Raw genomic sequence first — 6,000 nt, forward strand, 5'->3', positions numbered from 1 at the left:
AGAGCAAACTGTCAAAAATGTTCATATTAAAAACATCATTTGTTGATTTTTGGTGAAGTTTTCCATCAAGAAGACATAATCTGTTTCTGGGCAGCATGTCACAACTTTTGAACTTTCTTGCAATCAGAGGCTAAAACTTGGCACAAAGCTTAAAAATAAAGATACAATGATGTTGCTACAGTAGTAGCACACATCAAGACCACTAAAAACTGAAAGTAAAATCTCAAAGTAAAGATAACAAGGGTTGTCTCCCTAGAGCTCTTTCTTTATAGCCATAAAGATAGGCTTAAGATTTTAATGATGCTCTCATAGGAATAAGAGTTGTAGAAATAAAGAGAGCATCTAGAAGCAAGTACCAACGCATTTAAGTCTAACATGCTTCCTATGCATAGGAATACTGCAATAGAATAATTCATTGAAGCACAAAGCAATAAGCATAGGAAGGCAAAACAAGTGCAGCTTCAAGACCTTCGACATATAGAGGGGCGACTTCTTATTTTTAAGATATTTAGAACCATTTCTCCCCCTCTCATTATAAATTTCTGGGGCATCATGGATGAACTCAACAATATAACTATCTCATAAGGCATTATTTCGATGATCCAAAAGCATAAAAGTACCATTACTCTTCTTATAAGCCAAATCTTTCTTATTAGGAATAGTGAGAGTAAAGCAATCATTATCATCATGGTAATCATCATATTTAGAAAGCATAGTATCATCAAAGCAAATTTTCTCCTCAAAAGTTGGGGGACTAAAAATATCATGTTCATCAAACCCGTCATCCCCAAGCTTAGAGGTTTCCATGTCATTAGCAATATAAATATTCAAAGAAAGCATACTAATAACATTGCCACCATTATAATTGTTATGTAAATAATAAAGTTCCATAGGTTTTTTAATTTTCTCCTCAAACACTTCATGTCCTAGTTCAAGATAAAGTTTATAAAGCTCTCTCATATTTTTGTTGTTTTCCATTAAGCCTAACTAGTGAAATAAAACAAGAAACAAAAAGATTTAATTGCAAGATCTAAAGATATACCTTCAAGCACTCACCTCCTCGGAAATGGCACCAGAAATAGCTTGATGTCTACACACACTTCTATTCTTGTAGACTATGTTGGGCCTCCAAGCGCAGAGGTTTGTAGGACAGCAACAATTTCCCTCAAGTGGATGACCTAAGGTTTATCGAACTCAGGGAAGTAGAGGTTGAAGATGGTCTCTCTCAAGCAGTCCTGCAATTAAGATACAAGAAGTCTCTTGTGTCCCCAACACACCCAATACAATTGTCAGTTGTATAGGTGCACTAGTTCGAAGAACAGATGTTAAAAGGCAAGTGATGCGGATGGTTAAAGAAGGTATTGTAAATCTGAAATAAAAATGGCAGAAAGGTAGCCAGGGACAAATGTGAGCATAAACGGTGTAACAATGGTAAGAAACAAGGCCTAGGCTTCATACTTTCACTAGTGGCAACTCCCAACAACATTAAGATAGTCTAATAACATGATATTTCCACTAAAACATGCAATGGAGACGTATTCGGAGGTCATTCCTTTGTGATGAAGAGAGGACGGGAATTATGTAGGGCTACAAAAGCACACCTCAGAGTTCGTAGTTCTCATCTATGGATTTCCCAATGTCAGCATGGCCATCCAAAGAGAGTAGCACAATCACCACAACATATCTCAAGGATAGTCAAAGGCAAGCACCAAGACACTCTCAATCTTCAATGAATTCACAAAAGAGGAAATCACTCATGAAAGTATTCTTCTAATCCATGTCCAATAGACCGTTGTCACCATGGTCTCGGGGATTATACTAGATAAGATCAAGTGAGTACATCAATCCAATACATAGAAGAAGGCGAAACATCATGGGATGACCCTAGATTAACATAGCCCATGATCACAATCAAGATCACATCATGGGAGAGAGAATTAATCACATAGCTATTGTAGAAGACCTCAGGCCCAAGGAGGAACTACTCCCGCTACATGGAGGGAGGAAACAACGTCGATGGAGATGAATCTGGGGGCACTTCCCCGTCCTGGCAGGGTGCCGACACAGTAATTCTGGTCCCCCAAAACTTATTGGCGATGGTGGCGGAGATCGAAATTTCTTCTGGAGAAAAGGGTTCCCGAATCAGGGTTTCCTCCACGGGGGTAAAAATAGGAGCCAAGGTAGGGCACCAGAGCGGGTGGACCCCACCCAGGCGGCCTCCTCACGCGGCCAGGGGGCAGGCCGCACCACCAGGTTGCCTAGAGGCCTGGTGCCCCCCCTCTGGCCCTCCTTCGGTTGTCTGGAGTCTTCTGGAAAGCTGATTTTTTATATATTTTTTTGTGGAATTTTTCGGGCACTATAAACCTGCAATTCACACACATCAGCAGACAAAAACTAGCACTGGGTGCACTGAGTTAGTAGGTTAGTCCAAATATATTGAAAAAGGTATGAAAGTGTACAAAACACTTAGCAATATCACCCAAAACTTGCATGGAGCATGCAGAAATTATAGATACATTTGGGATGTATCAAGTGGCTCCTCAAAAATCCTGGTTTCTTTGAGCCATCTTCACAATCATCTTGGAGGTACGTGTCCGTTGCAATCAAATACATATGCCATTGAGTCAGCTTCCAATGCTTTGGCTTGACAAAAAAATATTAGACTTAAAATTATCATTCTAGTGAACTAGTCAAGTTATTGGGAATAAAAAAATATGCCTTTGAATACTTTCGACTTGAGGATGTTTAGAGCTTGTCAAGTTGCAACCATCGAAGTTTCCGGCTTATGATTGATAATGCCGGGTCAAACAACTGAACTCCAATTTACTTGATCAAACAATTGGGAATAAAGAAATCCATGTGATGTTGAGCCGGTCGTTCAGTGCTTCAACTAGATAAAAGTATGTTGAGCCGGTCTCTCAATGCTTTAGCTTCGTGAGGAAATGAGAACAATCTCGGTCACAATTTACATCTTGAAAGTGCTCTTCAATTTTTTGATATATCCATATCACCTGTAGCCCACAAGCTCCAAGTTTATCAGTTCGTGATGGGTTGGTGGTTTGCAATAATATCTTTGACCATGTAGCCCCCAAGTGTCGGGTTGTCTTGCGTGCAACAGCCTGGGACTTGTAATCATCTTATATTTATAAAGCTTCAGCTGGTGTAGCCCCCAACAGCCGGCTCATCAGTGTGTTATGGGCTGGGTCTTCAATTTGGACCTCATGATCTCTGAAAACAACTAAGTCCTCCACCCCCGAGTGCCAGATTATCTTGCCTACAGCAACGTGGGACTTTGGAAATTTTGATCTGAGTAGTGTAGCCCCCAAGTGTCGGGTCAATCGCTTGCGGCGACTCGGGACTTCCACGTTCTTCTCCTTTGAAAATAAAACATCATATGATGTAGCCCCCAAGGGACGGGTCATTATGCAATAATGAGCAGGGACTTTGTAGATCTAATTTTGTAAACTTGAGCAGCAATGTGTAGCCCCCAATGACCGGATTATTATAAAAATGTTGAGCTGGTTCTTCCTTGAATCCATACTAGAATAAAGAGCGACATGTAGCTTCCTAGGGCCGGTTTATATTCGTGAGATAGCCGGGTCTGTTCATGATGTGACGGTTTGTAAGAGAAGTTTGAGTTAGCCCCCAAGTGTCATGGTGCATGCTTGCAGCGACATGGGACTTTCATACTTGGATGTAATCTTGAGTTGAATAGTATATCCCCCAAGTGTCGGGTCGTATGCCTGCAGCGACTTGGCACTATTTCTTCCATTATAGAATAAAATCATATCCACTTGGTGAACTGATGATGCCTTCGTGACTGTGGTTGCAATGTAACCTGATAAATATATGTTTGAGAAATCCATAAGTATTGTATTTTACTACAGAGAACAAGTTGAATAAATCCAAGAGCCAGTCAATTATATGTGATGGGGCGGCTCTTCGAAAATAGTCAATTCTTCCGAGCTGGCTAGAAAACCCAGATCATTTAATACTGGTTACGATAAACCATGATGAAGATCCAGCCATATTGGCTATTAAAGATCTATTAACTCCTGCGGAAGTTTATGCTTTGACCCGGTTTGAAGATCAACATGATATGTATGTATGATGCATGATGCAATGCAAGATAATGCATGTATATGATAGAATAGTGCCAGTTTTCTAAGAAAATATAACACCAAATAAGGCATCAAATTATTTTTAATGAAGCTTTTTGCATTACCATTTAATATAATCTGCCCTTCTGAGCTTTATTTCCATGCAATTTGGATTTTCCGTTTATGAGAAAAAAACGACTTCATAGTCACCATGCTTTGCATGAGCCGGTAAGAATATCGAATCCTTGCCTGAAAAAGATAACACCATATGGGGTATTGAATTGGTATAAATAAGCCAGCTCAGTGAGATGGGCTTGCAAGGCTCTAGTCGTACCCTAAGAGGTTTTTGCAAAAACCTTTATGATTTAGACTGGCGGATGAGGCTCAAGTCAGGCTTCAATGAAGCAGGTTCTATGAACCCATGGTTTATCTATTCTCCATATGTCGGCTGGTCTTGGCGAATTCTGCCTCTGCTCCTCCCGTTGCTAGTCTTCTTTCTTATTCTCTCCTTTTTTTCTCTTTCGATCTATGAATCAGTCTCCCCGTAGCTTCCTTGTATCAAACTGGACTTGTTCCATTGCCCTTGCTGCTGCCCCCTTTGGACTTCAAGTCAATACGCAATAGCGACCACTGGTCGGAATGTGTAGAACGGTTGCGACTCGGTGACTTATACTCGTTCTAGCGAAACTCATTATGGTCTCAATGATGTGCGGTGAACCATGGATTTTCCGGCCCTGCCCAAGGTTGTCTCGTGCGATTTATCCTGTGCGATTGTTCTATGCTGGCTCTTGTTTATCCAACCAATCATGAGCTTTTCGATCCATAAAGATTCCCTCCAAGAACACAATACCATCATGCATGGCCCCACGGTGGGCGCCAAATGTCGTGTTTTGTCATGGCATATGTCCTCATGCAAGGACTTTGGTGTGGAGTCATCGCAGCTATGTGGCGGCTTGAGAGGGGTTGGTCGGAATCGAGAGACGCGAGTTTACCCAGGTTTGGCCCCTCCGATGGAGATAAAAGCCTACGTCCTGCTTGTGTTTCATTGATGAAGATGATGATGTCGATTATAAGGGTGCAGAATCACTACCTCTAATCTCGAGGGTGTCTAATCTGTCTATCTCTAATGACTTCAACTTGTGAATCTGTCCCTCTTGGGGCGCCTTACACCTCCTTATATAGGTGGAAGGGGTAGGTTTAACATGTAGAGTCCTACTAGGAGTAGGACTAGGACTAGTCTCTCTTGAATCCTAATCCGGGTCTTGTTTTCTTTGTGAGGGACTCTTTCTTCTTCTTTCGGCCTTCTCTATGAGCCGACCCTCCCATGAGTTGCCTTCTGGGCCGTTGGTCTTTGTCGTTTCTTTGTGTCGCCTACGGGGTCAAGTATGAGCCGACCACCAGGTCAGTGATGAGTTGTCGGTGAGTCTCCAAGTCCTAGTCGAGTCATACTTCAAGCCGGGTTACACCGCGGGGTATATCCCCGACAGCGACGCTTCGTCCCGAAAGTCATCCTCTTAATTATTTCAAGGTAAAATGGAATTTATACCAGAAGATGATTGTGTGAGGTGGGCTAGGGGCCGACTAGACATCAGGCCGCGCCAGGGGAGCTTGGCGCGCCCTAGTGTCTAGTGGGCACCTGGTAGCCCCCCCTCCGGTACTTCTTCGCTCCAGTATTTTTTATTTATTATAAAATAAATCTCCGTAAATTTTCAGCCCAAATGAAGATGTGAAGAATTCCATCTGTCGGCATTCTCCCACTTGATGTAAACCTTGCATGTTATGATAGAAAGGCATGAGGTTGAGTACACCAAGGGACAAAATGCATAAAAACACTATAAATAATAGTAACAAAACATGATGCAAAATGGACGTGTCAACTCCCCCAAGCTTAGACATCGCT

This window comes from Hordeum vulgare, chromosome 7H (genome assembly GCF_904849725.1).
Source record: "Hordeum vulgare subsp. vulgare chromosome 7H, MorexV3_pseudomolecules_assembly, whole genome shotgun sequence".
Classification (NCBI taxonomy): domain Eukaryota; kingdom Viridiplantae; phylum Streptophyta; class Magnoliopsida; order Poales; family Poaceae; genus Hordeum; species Hordeum vulgare.